Below are 20170 nucleotides of genomic sequence, written 5' to 3' on the forward strand. Positions count from 1 at the left end.
ATATATATGTGCGCGTGTGTGTGTGTATACATTCTTCAGCAGCAGCCTCTCCTACACTATATATATATATATATATATGTGCGCGTGTGTGTGTGTATACATTCTTCAGCAGCAGCCTCTCCTACACTAAGCATATATCTATATCTATGTCTATCTATCTATCTACGCTTCAGGATAAGCATTAAGAGAAAGCTACAGGAGCTATGCTGTGCAAAACACTGAGTCAGAGGGGAATGGGCATAAAGGAGGGGTGGGTTGCTCCAAAGGAATTTTAAAAACAAAAGCGCAAAAAAAAGTGGGGAGTGGAGACTCAAGGTAAATCCAGAGAAATAACAGTAATATATTATATAAGACACCGTAACACACATAAGTGGACTACATGTTCCAAAATAGATTGTCAATTGTACTGAGAAACAGAGAAATCAGCTTTTGATTCCAGAAGAGGTAACTAGAAGACATAAGCTTGGGTGAGTTAAGTAAAAGGAAAGAAAAATGAAACAGGCAAATTCTAAACTATAGAATTCAAAATATAGAAATCTGAAGCTTCCATATTCTTTTTAAACAAAATGTTTCTTAAAGAACTACCATGAGGAATTAAATAATAAAAGGAACAGTTCCAAGATGAACGAAAGGATTAAATTGAGGTGAATAACATGCATTTAAGTATAAAGCAAAAATGGACAGTTTGTTTTGGGAGAAAAGAATGACAGAATAAGGAATAAACAAGTCGAATTTGAGGTAAGTGCAGAAGTGCACTTTGGGGGATCTTTGGGGGATCTGCTGCAGGACCTTCATGGCTGCCTCAGAGTAGAGTGATACTGCACCCCATAATTTAATGCCTTTTACGTCTGACTAAGCACTCATCGTGTGCTGTGGCCATAACTTGTGCAGTTTCAGGTGCAATAGCAAAACTAGCGCACATTTCTTTCTCTTCTTCATGATTTCTGATAGAAGATTCATTCTTTTTATTTTTTAATCTTTCTTATTTCTTTGGTACTGAGTCTCACAATACAGCTTAAACTTGTAGTGATCTTCCAGTCTCAGCCTCCCCAGCCCTGAGATTGCAGGCATGCACCACCACGCCATTTTGGTGGCCTGCTCAGGCCAGGGCCAGCATGGCATGTGTACTGGGGATCAAACTTGGGTCCTTGTGCTTGACAGGCTGGTGTTTAGACTGCTGAGCCATCTCGCTGGCCCAGAAGATTCATTCTTTACACAAAACTTAGAAAACTTAGCATACATTTTTTTTCTTTCTCTAATAAGTCAAGAGTTCTCACTTTTTTTCACATAAGGGAAGCACTTCATGGCATTTCTCTAACATATTCGAATTGCCAGGACTAGTTGTCTTGCACTCTGGGGCTATTATAAGGTAAAATAAGGGTCACTTGAACACAAACTCTGTGAAGCCAAGATAGTCAGTCTATATTCAGGCAGCTACTTGGTGACTAATGTCAGGTAGTGGATACAGAGTGGGTATGGGGGACAAAAGGGTGATTCACATATTGAGTAAATTGGAACAGGATGGCATGAGATGTTTTCGTGCTACTCAGGCTGGCATTCAATTTAAAACAGGAATTATTTGTTTCTGGAATTTTCCATTGAATATTTTCACATCATAGTTAACCGCAGGTAGCTGAAATTATGAAAATTGAAAGCACAGATTGGGGTGCGGGTTGGAGGTAGGACTACCATCCTACACATTGCAGCTGTGGAGCTTCCCATTCGGGATGTTAACAGTACAGACATAAGTGGTCTGCATCTCTAGATAACTGGAGCAAAAAATGTGAACACAATAGAGTGCATTACTCCACATTTGACAGATCCTGAGTTTTTCATGGAGAATTACATGGTCAACTTTGTAAGGCCTCTATGCCCATTTTAATGCCTTATTCAAGTAAGTGCTCAATAAAAGTTAAATTGAATATATCATCATGCATACTGATATTTTTAAGGATATATACACTTTTAGTTCTAAAAATTAGTAATTACTCAATATTACAGGGGCCATAAGATATATTTGAGATATGTTTTCTGTCTACAAACATTGTAAATTAGTGGGAAGACTTTTTTTTAAATTTTATTGAAAAACAAGTAGCAAAGAGACAGTTTCAAAACTGATTAGTAGGACAGTTTCAATAATTAATACATTGCATATTGTTGTCATCTTAGTGGTTATTCCTAGTACAAGATGCAGACATGACATCCTGTCCACAAACACTGTTAGTACAAATCTTTCTATTCATTGAAATTAAGAGAAAGTAGGGGCTGGGGAGATGGCTCAGTAGAATAAGCGCTTGCCTGGCAAGTGCAAGGGCCTGAGTTCAATCTCTGGTCCTTCCAGAGAGAGAGAGAGAGAGAGAGAGAGAGAGAGAGAAAGTAGCTGTATATCTAGCCTAAGTATTTTGAATATACAGATACAAAATGGTCCTTCATTCATATGCCCTTGTTTTGTTTAGTTGTTTTAGAGATGGGCATTCCATTGTTATTTCAATATTATTGGTACATGAAATCAGCAAACTATTCCAATGTAGTCCAGTAGTCCATAATAGTAGTGGGTTATCCCTAGGACTTGCAATGTCAGAAATTGTTGACCTGAGCTTTTGCAGCTCAGCATATTAATATGGATTTACTTTTTGTACTTTGTTTTTATACTTTTCTGCTGGATGGTTAAGACTAAGATAAAGCAAGACCTATATAACAAGAAATGTAACTTTTGTATCTGACAAAGTCAGTCAAATCCCCTCAGGATTTATCCTGAAACCCTGTACCACAGTTTCTAGAACCTTTGTCAGTGTCAGCCATGTGGATGAGTCACGGCCATTGCTTGACCAACTTGTTCTCTGTGAAAGCCTGAGGGAATGTTTTCTCTCCATGCGACTCTCCTTAGGCACACTCCACATCATCGACCACATTCCTCTGTGGCCCCATAATCTCCTTGATCAGAAAATTTGGGACACAACTAAGTTACATGATGCTACAATACAGGTTCTCCTATGTCCTGAGTCTTCACTGACCTCGAAAGGCTAAGGACAAAATGTTGGCTATCCTTGCAGCCCTTCTTTTTCTCTAATTTTTGGTGTGCAAACCTAAGTTGTTAATCCTCCAGAAGAGAAGCTTATTATTGCCCTACAACATACACAGTTGAGCTTAACCTCACTATCTGTCTGAATATCAAACATCTTAGATATAACATAGAACAGGTATTTTCCATCAAGTATTGATATGTTAAACTTTAAGTCAGAGGGAAGACTTTTAATGATCCCAATAACCTCAAAAAGTAAAGGATAATAGTCGCTAATCTGTAAACAAGTTTTGACTGCTACTGTGGGTGAAAAGAGAAAGTTTTAGCAGAAATTTGAAATGTTGGAGAAAACCGTAAATAGGTAAAATTTTATTTGGTCTTTGAAAACTAGATGTCTTTGGTTGAAAAAAAAGAAGAAAAAAGAAAGAATTCATCTTTGATAAGAAGAATGGCATAAATAAAGGCATAGATGCAGGCACAGATGTGCCTATCTGTGATGGCGCGGAAGCTGATTTCCTGGGGCTTACATGCTGAGGAGGGCCAAGGAAGGTCAGATAGATCATCTTATGGAGCTATGAAGGACCCTGACCCAGTCAGGGCAATGGAATTGGATTAGTTTGTGAAAAGTAACAATGAGTTCTTAAATTTGTATGACGTAACTTTCATAAAGTAGTTCCAAGAATATTTTTGAAGCAGTATGTGAAAGCACTTGGAAAAAGGAGGGAATAGAAGGCAGGATAACTTGCTAGGACATCTTTAAAGTTATTAAATCAAAGAAGAGGTCCAGGATTAAGGCAAAACCATGGGAAATACAATACAGCAAATTTGAAAGATTTTTTAAAATGAAAAATTTTCTATCAGCTTGGGAATAATCACACAAGTACAAATAAACAAAGATAATCCTAGAATAACAGTGATATCGTGGACAAAACAGGTCCTTTCAAGAAGTCAATAATTCACAAATGCGTAGAAATTCAGGAAGAGCAAGAAGCACAGAACTGGTATCCACAGACCCCTCTTTTCAGAGAGGAGGAAATTAATGTTCAGAGGGCCTAAGTGACCCGTTCATGGTCATCTGGGGGTTGGCTTCCAGAAAACAAACTCCAAGGGGGGGCGACCCTGTGAGCAAGTGGGGTGTACTGCTGCTGGAATGTTGGCCCTGCACAGAGAGACCTGCTGGTCATTCACACGGTAGCTGGACACGTGGAGCGGATGCTCTCGTCCAAGGAGCCATCATATAGGTAAGAAGGAAGAGAAGCAAAGTGAAGTTACAGGACGCAGCTACAGTCAGGGCTTGACCCCAGAAGAGATCGACTCCAAGGAAGTCAGAAAATGATAAATCAGATGTGAGGCACAGTCAGAAATAGCCAGAACCAGACTGCGGTGAGCCTCCCTACGACGAGCTGTCTTTTGTTATTTATTCTGCCCCAAGCTGAGTACATTACTATATTTTTATGTGAACATCACCATATACCATCTTGTTTCCTTCTGCCGATATGTTGACATTCAAAATAGATGTTTTATATTAATGTTTCATAATATGGTAAACGAACATGAGTATCTGTCTGCAGCTCGGATAATCGCCTACGTATTACTCTCCTTTCTCCTCCCTGCCCCTCCCCGTACTACCGTAATCACTGTTCTGCATTCTTATACCATCTCACCATTCTACCCGTGTATGCCTCCAAACTGAATTTCAGGTTACTTTTTTGCCTTAAAATTGCATGCTAATTTAGCTCTAGATGTCCCCTCAGTGCCTCACTTGCCCATATGTGGAGCTTGGAAGGTGACTGGATCATGGGGCATGATACTCAGCAGTGGATCAGTCCACTGAGGAGTTTACAGCTCACTGTGATGCTGGGCTGCCAAGCCTGCTGGGAGAGGCGGGTCTCCTGGGTGCAGCCTGGAAGGTCTGCCTCCATCGCCCTTCCGCTTGCTCTCTGCTCCCACCTGCGCACCCTGCTCTGCTTCTCCTCCTCGGCTCCCCTCTGCTGTTGCTGCCCTGCCTTGCAGCCAACCAACTATGGCCTGACTCCTCTACAAACTGAGAACAAACCTCTCTTCCTTTAATGAGGACGGCGGGTATTTTGTCCCAGCAATGAGAGAATAACTAAGACAAAGGGATTTTGTGCTGTAAATAATCTTTAGAGCTTGCTTTTTCACACATATCATCTTGTTAGGATTCATCCATATTGCTGAATGTAGTCACAGTACATTTTTACTGCATTATGATATTCCATATGTGACAAGGCCAGGCCTTATTTTCCTGTCCATGGTCACTTAGGCAATTTTCCAACAGTTCTGGTATTCTGAACAGTTTTCCTGTGAACATACCTACACATGCAGTCACTTCTGTTTTGTGTATCTCTGCTTGTGTAGATCTAAAACCCTTTCTGAGAGACATAGCACATTACAGCTACGTTAAGTAAATTTTGGCTTGGAAAATCTAAGTCTAAAATAATTAACTACTCTTCCTAAGATGAATACCATCCTCGGGGCCTCAGGGAGTGTGTTCTCTAGATGAGGGACGTTGGCCAGATGTTTTCATGGGTGGTAAAACTGTCCGCAATAGTTGGTGACTGATTATTTCCTCTGACCCAGTTCTGTGTCAGTATTATTTTCAAGCTACAATAGGAAAACAGAGGGCTAGAAGCAGGCAGAGAGGTACCAGGTGCGCTGAAGCGTTGGAATTGCCCAGCAGCTAGGCCAGAAACTTCCCCTTCATCTCCATGGAGGGTCCGCTTAGCCTACGTAGGGGCCCTGCTTGCGACGAGTCAGCGAACAATCTGAACAAAAAGAACCAAAGAAAAGGGCTCTGTCTCATTTGTTCGCTCAGAACCACTTGATGGTCTGCCAAGAAAAGTTGCTCCCCCTCAAGAGGTTCTGAGCTTGAAAGTATCTTTGTGAACTTATGAGAAAAGCTCCTTGCCTGCCCGGGAAACCTACGTGTGTGCGCACGTGAGCCTGGACACAGATGTCACGCGAAGTCCACGCTGAACCAGCACAGAAGCTCCATTGCTCCTTTCTTTTATCTTTTCGAAGTGTTAAAACATCTTTTCACTGGCATAAGAAATTGTTACTCTACCTTGTTGCTGAAACTTCACACTCATTTTTACTTGCAATAAACATACCTTGCAATATACTTAAGATTTTTACTTGCAATAAACTATGTAGAAATTTTAGCCAAACTACCTAATTTTCTGCTTTGACCAAAAAATATAGCCTTTGTGCCCAATGACAAACCTATCTACCTGTTTCACACCCACCTCACAAAGTGACATAATGGAAGGAAAAGAATAGCTTACTATTTATGGGTACGGAGTCAAAAGCCAAATAAAAGGGTGGGCGATGAGCTGTATAATGTGGACCCTGCTGCTGACAGCGGAGGTCTTCTCTCAGAGACCCTAGGCCGACTCTTGGGATCTCAAGCTTCTAGTCATTTGCTACACTCCATTCTTCTTTGCTTTTTGGAAAATACGTAGTTTAAAAGTTAAATAGCATACTCACACTATAGACTTAGGTAGAACGCAGTGTGAACACACGGCCAAGGATCTCCAGCACACACATGAGAATACATATGTACATGTCCTCTCTGAATTGCAATATGTATTCTACAAGGAGATATTTAAATAAACACAGAATAGTGAGTATGTCATCCTTGTTTGGACAGTACTTCAGAGCATACCAAAAAGTGTAGCTCTTTTTCGTTGTTGTAGCAAATGAAAATGTGTTTCCTGATTTGTTTACCTCAGAAAGTATTGAAGGGGCTGGTGAGATGGCTCAGTGGTCTAAAGCACCTACTTGAAACAAGCTTGGCAAAGCACAGGGACCGCGGTTCGATCCCCCAGCACCACATGCCAGCCAGCCCCGCCCCCTGGTGGGCTGAGCTGGCCAAACACACAGACACACACACAGACACAGACACACACACATAAATAAATAAAAATAAAAATAAATAAAATAAATTAAAAAAGAAAGAAAGTATTGGATTAGGGGCCAGGGAGATAGCTCAGTAGAATAAACATTTGCCTGGCAAGCATAAGGGCCTGAGTTCAATCCCCAGTTTTGCAAAAGGAAGAAGAAAAGAAGAAGAAGAAGAAGAAGAAGAAGAAGAAGAAGAAGAAGAAGAAGAAGAAGAAGAAGAAGAAGAAGAAGAAGCAAAGTCTGGGGCTGGGGAGGTGGCTTAGAGGAATAAGCACTTCGCTGGCAAGCACAAGGGCCTGAGTTCAATCCCCAGTTTCATCCAAAAAAAAAAAAGTTTTGGATTTAAGTGGTGTCCAATCAGGGTCTACACTTACAATATTTCTTTAGAATCAGTGTTATTTGAAAATTCTTTAGGTACCCCCTGTTGGGCATGTGTCTAATCATACTATTAATGTTTAAAGATTTTGGACCTGGTCTTATGAAATAATATTATCACTGCATGATTACTCACCTCTAGATTCTAGAAACAAACTATTAAAATTTGACTATAAATATGCAGAGTAGAAAAAGGCAAATTCTTCTTATAGGAAGAGCCCTCAATGAAGCATTCTGATTTTGGTGAGAATTAGTGGAGCCATTTTTCTGTAGATAAAAGAACCTCTTATCTTATGAAGAGCTGCATTAATTATAGCTGAAATTCTGTTTCACGTGTCCTCCTGCAGAGCCAAGAAGAGACAAATGTGTGGTGCTGGAAATCTGTATTCCCATTTTATTTTTCTTCTTGGAGAATAGCTTTTCTGAAAGGTAAATAGTACACAAATGCCACGAGTGTGAGCGGAACAGAGTGCCGAAGAGAAGCTGCCAACAACAGCAGTAGCTGCAACTTTAAAAAAGCAAAAAGAAAATTTTCATGTTATGAGTAACTTCGCCGATCATAATAAAAGAAGACAAAAGTGAGTGTCAATAGCATTGTAAGTGTAGGAGGTAATTTTATTTCTTTTTCTTTGCAGACAAAACAGAAATAGAATGTGGTGAGATAAGTGAATGAAACAATCCAGGTAGTGAGGGCCACAGAGATTTCTTCAGTCTACATTGAGACCAAAAGCTTTGATTTTACAGCTAAAAAGGCAGATTCCACTTTCTAGGATCTGTCTTAAGAGCTAAATAACAGTAATAACGGTTACTCTTTTTTCCTACTATTTTGATTGGGTAATGGTTAACAGCAAGACAGACAGACAGACATGAGGAAAGTGAAAGTAAATATTTGAGTGAACATTTACACTGACAGTAATATATATACATGAAATGACCAATACTTCATTTTCTTTGAGCCTCAACAATTTTGTTCTTTTTTCTATTTAGCACCAGCGCTGCCCCATACACTGTCCAGCCATTGCTTTTAGTCCAAGTTTGTATACATATAAGCCTGCTATATGATGGTGTTGACTACAGCTGAATGTATGGGAAACATTCTTTCCTCATTTACTTAAGCACCTATAAAGAAAGCCAGTGCATCATAAATAGTACAAGAAAAGGCACTTTTATTATAGACCACATTTTCAGGCTGGGGAGATAGCTCAGTAGAACAAGCACCTGCCTGGCAAGCGCAGGGTTCTGAGTTCAATCCCCAGTACTGGAAAAAAAAATTATAGACCACATTTTTTATGTCCCTTCTGGAGAAAGAGCCAGTCAAGTGTAATACTTAGGGGATATATAGAATTAAAAGTAGCAGCAGACAAGCCTAGTATGACTATAAAAATTTAAAATACAATTCTATTACTATTTTTAAAATTAATAAATAAACATGTGGAGTCTGATAAAATAACCAAGAACAATAATTATCATCAAAGTAACCCTAGTTGTCCTCTGATGTACAGAAGGGGTTCGTGTTTACAAATGACATTGTCTGGTATCATAAAAAGAGCCCAAAAGCCTGGATCTGAATTTCAGATCTTCCGCTGACTGGCAGATGTCCTCAGCCAAGCTTCTCCTGCATCTCAGTATTTCCTCCATGGAGAAAATGAATCATTTCGTAGGGCTGTTGAAAGACAATTATTGCTACTCCATAAAGTGTCTAAAACAGTGCCTGGCACTGGTGGGCTTAAAAGCTAGCTACTTTTGCTATTTTATTATTAATTGTCCTGTGAACAATTTTTCTACCAAATAACTGAAATACGACAAATACAACAGATATTGAGTAAAACAGTACATAGCTTACATTTGGAGGCTACTTTTGGTCCAGAGTAAGTGAAACTCTCTTCACTTCTCCTCTAGTTAGTTCAGTTAAGACAAAGGAAGGATGCTATAGTGAACATGGGAACATAAGAACGATCCAGGAGAGGCATGTGATGGGATCATGCTCTGCAACACTGTCACTGCTTCCGGTTTACTACCACACCTGGCTAAGTGCAGGGCAAGACAGCACCCAAGGACTTTGAAGAAAGACAAACAGGAGCAAAACCTGCACGTCTTAGGGCACTGCAGATGCCTCAAGTGACCCCATGCACTGTATCAAATGCAAATCAATTCACATCTTCTGAAAGAATTAAAGAAGTTTGGAAAATTAGCAGTTTACACAGAAGCAAAGAATTGGGGCAAAAATCTGGGTTCCTCTGATAAAAAAAAAATATTTAAAAAAATTTTGTCCATAATTAGCCTAGTCATTACCTCCATTCTCAGGTGTTCCTGTGTGAAGGGAACAGCCAAGCTCAGTACCTTCAGGTTTCTGGCTGGCTGCAAATGGTTGGAAGCCTTCCATCTCCTCCCTGGTGTTACAGTCCTTCCCTTGCTCTTGGCCTTGCCCACCACCTGCGTCACACTCACAGTCTGCCTCGGGTTTTCCTCGCCAGCCTTTCTTCCCAGGTGGCTGTTTGCGGGGACCAGGCCACCTTGGGACAGTAACCTTGGGACAGGTTACTGCAAAGTCCCAAGGTGCTGAGGCAGCCCCACCAAAGGCTTCCATGACGCACCTGCTGCCGTCACACTGGATCCTGTGTAAATAAATGGCCAAATGTGTTCCAAAAGTCGTTTTGACAAAGGACAGCTTCCACAACCAAAGATGTTGACAAATGGGGTGTTATCTAGGAGAATGAGGAAAGCAACCCGTTTGAACGACAGGAACAGATAAGACCTTCCTTCTTTTACATTAATATTCTCATGGAGACAAAAGGGAAGAAGAAAAAGGAAACAAAAGCAGATCTTTAGCACCAGCGGTTCCCTGGGTTGATTAGGATGCTGATCTGTGTGGCAAGTGTCGAGTTCTCACCCAACTTCTTGGCTGCTATTCAAAAGATTTAACAGTGCTCTTTGTAAATAGCGATGTGGAAAGCCCATCTAAAAATAGTCCATTTCCAGGGTCTGAATTGGGTGAGTGGAATGAGCGGCAATGGCTGTATTGTACAAGACAGATTACAAGCAAGTTACTTGATGATATTTTATATGCGGAGTTATTCTCATGCTTCATCTGGTTTGGTTAAATAATGCAAACACACCTACCAATGTACATGATTGTTTTGTTTATTTGTGCTCTGGAGAGCATGGGTGTGTTTATGACAGACAAATGTACATGTTCTATTCTCTGACAATCGAACAAAGCTCTCCCCAATGAAGTAAATAGCTGAGTTAAATAGTGGAGCTGACACTCCCGAGAATCGCTGATGTGACACGGTGGTGGTTGTTAATGACAGATTTCCTGCTGTGCTTGCTGCCCTGAAGGTTTTATTTTTTGCTGAAGGTGGGAATCAGCAAGAGGCTCTGACAACTGGGAGGACTGCTGGGTCTGTCTGGAATCGCTCTGCGTGCCATACGTGGGAAAGCCTTCCCTCACTAGGAGTTTTTCACAGGACACAACTGCCTGCTCTTCCTTGGGCTGGTACCTAAGGCTGGACTGTGTGGCACAGTGGCACAGAGGCACTGTCCTTAGACTCGACAGGCAGTGTTCACGTGGGCTATGGAAGCCAGCAGTCTCTGGCACCTTTCAGAGAGGATCCAGACGCAGCAAGAAGCCCTGGGGAACTTGACATCACCACTTACTGAAACAAAGACCCAGGAAAAGGCATTTCGATCTTTTGGAAGACAGAGCCACCCCTCCTAATGAGTTCACTTTAATGTGGTGGTTGTTTCTACATATTTGGAGGACAGAGCTTCTTCTGGTACTAAAACACCATTATGTTCTACATAAATAACAATCTTCCTGGCAGTTTAGAGACTCTCTTTTCATGCCAGGTGCAAACCCTTGGGCGAAACTCTCAGTCATTCTAGTAGGTTGGTTCCTTCCTAGAAGATGGAAACTGAGAACGACAGCTCTTGAAGGAGTTGGGCCAGGAAATACGACATGATTTAAAAGAAAAAACCCAGCCTGTCACTTTGGCAGACATTTCTCTTACCCAGATTTCATGGCTTTAAATTGATACATGTTGGTGAATTGGGTCTGATAGTCTAGAGATTGGACATAGCTCCCCTTATGCTGTATTACTTTGAGAAAGTCATGCAGATTTGACCTCACAGTGTCCTCATCTATAAAAGAGAGAATAATACCTGCCTCTGCCTCTGTAAGGGGACTGCTGTGAGGACTCAAGCAGGTAATGTACGTCAGGCTTTAGTCACATGGTAATAAATGGTGCTATGAGAATCGCAACAGGAGACTGTTTGACAGCATTCCTGGCCACAGCCTCCCTCACCTGCCTAATGACATCCTTCTCCCTCTTTAAAATAGGCCTCATCTCACAAGTTCAACACTATGCAAATGTCTGGTTCCTTCTAAGAATCACCACTATCATCCCTATTGTCATCCTGGCTGTTGAAGAATGAACCCTCGAAAGCATCAAATCAGAATTGTCATTACTTGTAATTTGCTCTTTATCACCAACCGTCATAATGAGGGTTAATTTCCCTTCAGAGCTGACTTGAAAGATAGCATAAACCATTATTTTGGTCATTTTAGAATTTCTTCAATCTGGCTTTTATTTCATATGCTAAAGGAATTATAATTTGTCTTCAATAAAGCAGATTTTTGCTTATATTCCTGAAGCACTAGGAGAACGACATAAATTTCATCTCTTGTTTGAGAATAGGTTTTCAAATGAATGAGAGAATAAAACTTAATCAGACATGAGTGAAGTGAGCCCTAAATGAGCTTCCCATAGTTTGGATATGTGAATAGTCAAGTGACTTCCTAAAAGTCATGGTCATGGCACACACAAAGAGTCTACCACGGCTTTTTGTTTGTATTGTTGTGGCACTAGGGATTGAACCCAGATATCTTGAGCCATAGGGAGTGATGAATGACAGATCCAATCCTATTTTTTTGGTTTTTAAAAAAAATCCTGTATTTCTTGGCCTAACCCCTTCAAGAGCTATCTGTGTTCTCAGTTTCCATTTTCTAGGGGAAAATCAACCTAATAGAGTTCCTGAGAGCCTCATTTCATTTATCCCTGAGACCAGCCAAGTTGCCCAGTCTGCTCTGTGAACTTGTGACTCCCCCTGCCTCAGTCTCTCAAGTACCATGATTACACACCAAGGCACCTGGGATCCACCACACCCAGCCTCTACCATGTTTATGAAAGTTAAGGAAGGCATAAGAAGTAGTTCTATAAATGGAAAAACCAAACCATACAAAACAAAATGTAGGAGGTAAGCTCTGCTAGCAGCTATTTCCAAGATTCCCTTTTAGTCCATGTGCTATGGCATTTTAAACTTACTCTGCAAAGAAGAGTCATTGTCACTACTGCTATTTATAGTGAGCATCACCCAAGGTTAACTAAGCCCTTGTAAACAAAATCTGCTCAGTCAAATATATGAAAATTTGGAATCAGTCTGTTTATAAAATTTTCACATCACTCTATTTAAAAATCATATTGAGCAGGCTAAGGATTATGAAAATTGCAGAAATTTCATTTTTAACTGGCCAAACTGAATGAGCTGCTTCTTCTCTCTTTTTAAATGTTTTTTTTTTTCATATTTTCTCTTGAAAAGGACACAGCATTGTCTCTGAGCAGTTTCCATTTTGAAAGGGTTAAACTGTATAAACCAGGAATTCAAAGGACTTTCTCTTCCAGTTCACTTGAAATTTGTTTGCTTTGCTTTTTTGTCTTATTGCTAATCTATCTAGTAATGGAACAATGATTTAGGCATCCAAAGAAGTTAAGCACTCTCCCTGTTCTTCTGGATCATACTGGGGAAAAAATTACTTTCATCCCAAAGCACTCAACACTATACCATAAGTGCCCACTGAAATATTTTCAACTAATAAAATAATGGCAGAGATCACCAGTGTTGTTGAAAATCCTTATCAGGACGATATGAAGACACGGTAGTTGTTAACAGTAGATGAAGGTAGTGTATGGGTTACATTGTTGCTCCCCATCATTTACATTTTGATTCATAACCTTAGAATGAGGTTTGCAGATACAGTCTTGAAAGAAGTAACTAAGTTCAAATGAGGTCATTAGAATAAGTCCTAATATCTGACGAGATTAATGTCTGTGTAAGAACAAGCAAGTTGGACACATCCATGCACAGAGAAGATTAAGTGATGGTAGATGCAGAAGACAGTCACACGCAAGCCAAGGAAACAGGTCTTCAAAGATATTGATGCTGCCCTTGTGTTTGCCTTCCAAACTGTGGGAAGATGAAGTTCTGCTCCTGAGACCACACAGCCTGTGACGCTTTGTTATGGCAGCCTCTGCGGACTAAGATGGCAGCCCTGATGAGGGGTGAGATTCACTTAGGCAGAGAAAAAGGTCTAAAGAATGCTGCATTTCTCTCCTGCTGCTATTAAATACATAACACTAATTTGCTTTTTGCTTTTGTTGTTTGTGTCTGTGGTGTAGAGGATTGGGAGGTGGTGGGGAGCAGGGAATTGAGAAGGAAATTCAGGAAAGAAGAAATGGAAACAGAAAGGAGAGATTATCTGATGCCACATAAGTGTTTTACTATGAATCCTCAGGTATAGAAAGAAGTATCAAAAAGCAATAACTATGAAAAAAAATGAGCAGTTTTAAAAGGAATGGTACTAAGACAAAGAACTGTAGAATTAATGCGACTATAGAAAATCTCATTTTTTTTTTTTTTCCCGGAACTGGGGATTGAACTCTGGCCCTTGTGCTTGCCAGGGAAGCGCTTATTCTACTGAGCCATCTCCTCCGCCCCTCATCTCTTCTTAAGAAGGAAGATTTTAGTGCCTACTTGTGGCCTCTTGATAAGTTCAACTTTTATCTTCTGGAGATAAACTTGAATACTATTATTACAATTATGACTTACTGGATATTTATAATACCTCAGGATTGCTTTCTTGCCACATTATTGTTTTTTGTTCAGTGCTATTTTTTTCACAGTGGATATGAGCGGTGTAAATATAACATGAAAGCATTTATATCTGTAATGAAGTCATGGCCTAACTATCTAGTCAAATAGGACATGTCACTCAAGTGATTCTCATTACCCTCTAAATATTTCCACTGACTTAGCGTTCATCTGTGAGTTGCAAAACATAGTAAGGATGAATACCAGTATATGAAATCAAACTTTATTATTTATTTTTGTATTTTAGTAAGGGTCTACAGGATCTACAGGGTCTCACTAGTAGATCGGACTCCTAGTGATCCACCTGTGTTCAGCCTCCTAAGAGCTGGGATTACAGGCGTGTGCCACCATGCCCAGTCTCAATCACCCTCTCAGCACCCCCCAGGGGCAGGGCCAGCATGGCACACTGGGGATCGAACCTCCCGGCATCTGTGTGAAGGTAAACTTTAACTCAGACTAGGAAGAACGTTGCAAACTAGAAAAACCCTGAAACTAGCAAAACATATTTTACCACCCAGACAAAATTTGTTTTTAATCATGATATAAAGAAATCTGAGGTTAAGTGAACACATTTACATGATTGTTTTTAGAGGGGAAAAAACCCCTGTTCGATCTGACCCCCCAGGAGCACTTTCAAATCTCAGTAGTGAACTTAGAGAAAGACAACTTTTTCATTACAATTTTGCAAGTTGTGTTGATGAACAGAGCAGGAAGTACAATTATTAAAGAAGGTTTTTGTACTCTAATCTGCACTGTGAGAAAAGTATTTGGTGTGGCAGATATTTCTTTCTTCAGAACTTTGCTTTTTGTTCTCCCAGCTCTGAAGGCCTGGTAGTGTCAAGGGTCCCTGTTATGGTTTGGATCAAGAACAACTCTCCCCTAACTCTCAGGCAGCCAGAGGGAAGGCTCTTGGCTTGTGACAGAATCTTGCGTGCACTAAAGCTGACTTGATGCTGGGTGGTGGGGCTGAGCTAGACGTGGTCACTAAGAGTGGCTCCCAAGGGTCCACCTCCCTGTCAGCCCTCCCTGTTTCCTGACTACCACTATGTGGGCAGCTTTTCTCAGCCAAATATTTCCATCATGCTCTTTCTACATTTGAGCTGGTGCACCATGAACTGGAACTTCCTAAGTGTAAGCCAAAAAGAACTTAGCCTCCTTTAGATTGTGGGTTTCAGGTGCCATGTCTGAGCAATGGGAAAGTGACTAGCACAGTCCTCCTAGGCCAAGGCCCACGGGCTTTGCATGGGGTTTCTGCCTCAGCTGCTCACAGCCTTTGAGAAGCACTACAGCTCTGCTCACAGCACACCTGGGGCCTGGCAGGCTCCCTGTGGGTGACTCAGTGGTTTAGACTTATGCTTTTCCCTCAGCACCTTACCTGAATGCTTTCACTTTCTTCAATTCTTGCCCTGTCCTTACTTGGTACCTCTTGGATCAACTTCCTAAAATCAGTGGATAGTCTTCTTAACTCTAGGCACAGATGGTGAATCCCATCCTGGGTTTTTCTTCCTGCTTTTCCAGAAGAATAAATCTGACATTTAATATGTCTTGACCCTGTTTCTTTGTGTCTCTGTCAACAATACTGTTCTTGGTTAAGCAAACATTTATTGCATTAAAAATAAAGCAGAAAGAAGAAAGGAAGGGTGAGAATAAGAGGGAGAGATGGAAGGGAGGGAGGGAGAAAGAATTAGCTTTATGGCCTATGAGCAAGGATAATAAGTCAGCGAAGGTCTGTAGCAATTCTTTTCCTTCGATCTCTAAGTATGCTCATTAACCACTGCCCGCTATCCCAGCCTCCTTCTAGAGAGAGTAATTTTCTCCATAGGATTGTTCCTGATATTATATTACCAGGACAGGACAGGACTTTCCAAGGATGGGCAGGCACATTGTAGAAAACACATCAAGAAGCCAAATTTAGGAAGGATAAAGAAGGTCTAAGAATGCACAACGCCTGGTTCATCCCCGTGGTGATGTTAGGATAGTCAGGTACCATGTGGATCTGCATAATTTCCATTTCATTCTTATTCAGCCTTATGTGCTCCAGAATAATGGGTATTTATCTCCAACTCTGCCCTCCCATTCATCATATCTGGTCAGAAGGAAACAAAAAAAGATAAATAACCTACCAAGACCACATTGGGCAGCACACTGGCCTGAGGAGTGTGTAGAAAACATGCTCCAGAATGTCTTCTCAGTCCACCTCAACCCCACAGTTCTCCTCATGCCAAGGGCAAGCCCAGCAGCTCCCTCACTGCCACCTCCCCATCTACTCATTGCCTCAGTAAACCTGTGTCAGAGGAAAAAGGATCCCACTCTCTCAGGAGACTTTGGAATTGGGCTTGTGAGATTCTGGTTCTTTCTAAATTGGGGCCTTGAAAGGGAAGATGTAGATTCAAGAGCTTTGGGAAGTCAAGTGTTGCCAGTGCTCTGGGCATAGAAAAGAGAAAGCCGGTCCTTGCAAAAGGGGAAAAAATACTGAGGTCTATGAAGAAAAGCCTCATCTCTTAATGACTTTATTTTTTGGGTCCCAGCCCCATGATAAGGCATAGCTGAATTCCTGACATTAAAAGTGACGGACCAGAGTGGGGAGGAAAGGGAGGAAAGGTTGATCAATAGGTGCTAAGATGCAGCTAGACAGGGGCACAGCAGGATGACTGTGGGTAACGAGAATGCACTGCATATTTCAGAAAGCTAAAGAAAGGATTTTGAGAATTTTGGCCATAAGAAATGATAAAATTTTGAGGAAATAAATGTTTATCTTGACTTAAACATTATGCAAGGTGTACATACATAAAAACATGACATCCCATCAATATATTAATTTTTATTTTTATGCAAAAACAAAAATTAACTTACTAAAAATTTAATTTATTGTTTAAATTTAATTTATTAAAATTGTTAATTAGAAAATGGTGGGGAATCACCATAACCTTATAATTACTCCCCTCCCCCATCACCTTGAGCTTGCGTGGGTTGGTCTCTGTGGCCTGGAATGAGATACATTCCAACTCAGAATGTGATGTGCATGCTTTACTTTAATGTGATTTTCACAACGTGTCTGTGAGATGTTTTTTATCTCTGTTTTACAGATGAGAGAATTGGTATTAAGTTGCCCATGCCTCATTCCTCGTAAATGTCAGGGAATGAAGTTGGAACTTGGGCATTTTAGTCTGAAACCTTGGGTTTGTCCCACTGAGCCCGTGTCCCTTTGGAGGTACTGTGACAGCTGGGTGGACCTTCGCAGAGAAACACACTGCAGTGGTAAGTTGCAGGTGAGAAGAAGTCCAGGCAATGTCACAATTTCCCTTGGCTACTCATTCCCTTCCCAGCAGGATGCCGATTCCTGATACACCTGTATCTTCTTTGGGAACACAGACAGTACCTTCTTCCTGTGGCTGGAAGACTTCTGAGAAGGAACAAAAGCATGTACATCTTTTGAATGTTTTCTGACCTCTGTCAGACAGGAAGGTCCCACTGTCACTCAGGCTTGTCACACTGCAAAATGTTCCCACTTGCATAACACTCAGAACATGACTTCCACTGGTGAGTCTGACCAAGATAAGTCAGTCTGTTCTGGCCCAGGACAGATAAAACAGTGTCCTTTATCCTTCCACTGAGAATAGCCCCTCAGCTCTGCTCTCTGTCTATTCTAGTGAGCGTTTATAATCTGTCCTCCACCTCCTGTGGCCAGGTGCGGCTCCTGTTCCTGTGGGGTCTGAGTCTTGGGCTCAAGCAGAGGTGCTTCCTAACAGCCCTTCCTGCTCCGGGACTTCTGTCCCTCAATAGCCACTGAAAACCCTGCCATGTTGTAACGATCTGGGCACGTTTCCTAGACCTTTCTAGTGACATCAGTGACCACAAGAAGACTCATTCTGTGCTCAGAGTAAAAGCAGGAGTTGTGCTGCTCTTTCCACTGATCCTGAGCTGAGGTACCAAGGACTGAGTTCTTCCTTTTGGAATTCTTGCCCTCTTGGGTCAGACTAGCCCAGCTCCCTGCATGAATTTTTTCCTTTCCTGTATGGTGATTTAGACATGCATTTGATGATGGCTGGAGCCACCATAGCTTCGCAAGGGTTACAGCTTGGAGATCCCCCTCCAAGCCCATCTCCATCTTCAGGTCCTTCTCCCACTTGACAAGCCTTTGTGCAAAGTGGCAACCAGTTTAAGGGTCTGGAAACCCGGCCTGTGATGTTCTGATACGAAGTACCTCTTTTGGGTTCCATCCTCGGCATGCCATGCTGGCCCCACCCCCGGGGCACGCTGAGACAGCTATTGAGACTGGGAGCAGTGGTGTGCACCTGTAATCCCAGCTCTTGGGAGGCTGAACACAGGCAGATCACTACAAGTCTGATCTACATAGTGAGACCCTGTAGACCCTGTAGACCTTGTACTAAAATACAAAAAAAAAAAAGTGCTCTCTTAACTTCAGATTAATCTCATTTCAATCACAGGCCCAGAATGGCTTCTGAATAAATGTTTTAAAAAGAGAGTTGCAACAATAAAGTATGACATTAGAATAAAGAAGAACCTAAGGTACATTATGATTGCTAATGAAAGGGGAGGGAAGGAAAGGGGAAGCTCCTCTTCACAGAAAAAAAGAACAGCTAATAAAGTATAAGAGATTAAAGTCATACCATTTCTGCAATATTAGTCTGCAATACCCACTATCAGTTTTGCTTCAGGCAAAGATTGTCAGTGTCTTAGTTACTCTTCTCTGGGCTAAAATACTCCATACTCAGAGTTAAAGGGGGAAAGATTTTAGCTCACAATTTGCAGAGATTTCAGTCCATAAGCAGCTGGCTTCACAGAGGAGAGCAATTCGTGCTAGGCAGAAGATAGCAAAAGCAACAAGGGAATGTCAAGCCTCTCTCTGTCTCTTATGCTGTATGCAATCTACTAGGATTAGGGCGGTGCCAGGCTGGTCAGTGTACTGATCCAGCAATGACCCACCCTTACCCTTAGTCTCCTTAATCCCAGCATAGTACTATTTATCAATCACACACTTTAGATTCAGCAACTTCAGAAAAAAACCTGTATGACTACATAATGCTTTGAGGGACCATCTAATACAAACCCTACCAATCAGTACGCACTGAAGCAACAGGGTAAGAGCTGCAAGTGGTGCTCAGTGGTGGAGCACTTACCTAGCGTGAGTGAAAACTGGGTTCATGCACAATACTCAAAAAATTCCAAGTCATTGAGGATTATCAGGAATAAGTCATTCATAAGTCTCAAAATTTCTACTATCAACAGGTATGATAGCAGTCACCTATGATCCCAGCACTCAGGAGGCTGAGGCAGGAAGATCATGAGTTCCAGAGTATACAAGGCCATGTTGGGCTAAAAAGTTAAGACCACAGAACAAAACCAAAACCAAAAACTATCCAGTGGGGCAGAGTGCCTGCCTAGCATGCACAAGGCCTTAGCTTCAGTCTCCAGCACCACCCCATCAAAGGCTCTTTGGTGACTTGTAATCAAAGAGAAAAAGGTAGCTTTGTAACAGAGAAAAGTAGTGAACAATGTCTTGATTTGCCTACTACTAAAAATATCACCAGTGAATAGAAAGTGAAATGATGTACCTCCTGATATGATGCAAAGTGAAGTACACATGGCCTATTAATAGCTTTTCAACGACTGTTCTGTCTACCTGTGTATCATCCAAATCAAAAATTTCAGACATTCTGAAAAAAAAAAAAAAAAAAAGAAGAAGAAGATCTGGACTTCTCAAAAGAAATAAATGCCATGAAAAACAAGTGATTTTCTTTTTAAATGAAGAGCTATAACTAAATCTAGTATGTAAACCCTAAGTAGATCATAGATTTTTAAATAAAAAAAATTCATTGAAAGATGATAGCTATGTTAATCTGCTTCATTATGGTAACCGTTTTACTATTTATACATACCTTACAACATTATGTTGTAAAT

At 41.1% G+C, this 20170-nt stretch overlaps 1 pseudogene; it reads right to left on the minus strand.

Annotated features, from left to right (window-relative positions):
* Window positions 1-4944, minus strand: part of LOC101585462 — a 6970-nt pseudogene extending 2026 nt beyond the window's left edge.
* Between the last annotated feature and the right edge of the window lie 15226 nt (window positions 4945-20170).

This window comes from Octodon degus, unplaced genomic scaffold, assembly GCF_000260255.1.
Source record: "Octodon degus isolate 3935 unplaced genomic scaffold, OctDeg1.0 scaffold00068, whole genome shotgun sequence".
Lineage (NCBI taxonomy): Eukaryota > Metazoa > Chordata > Mammalia > Rodentia > Octodontidae > Octodon > Octodon degus.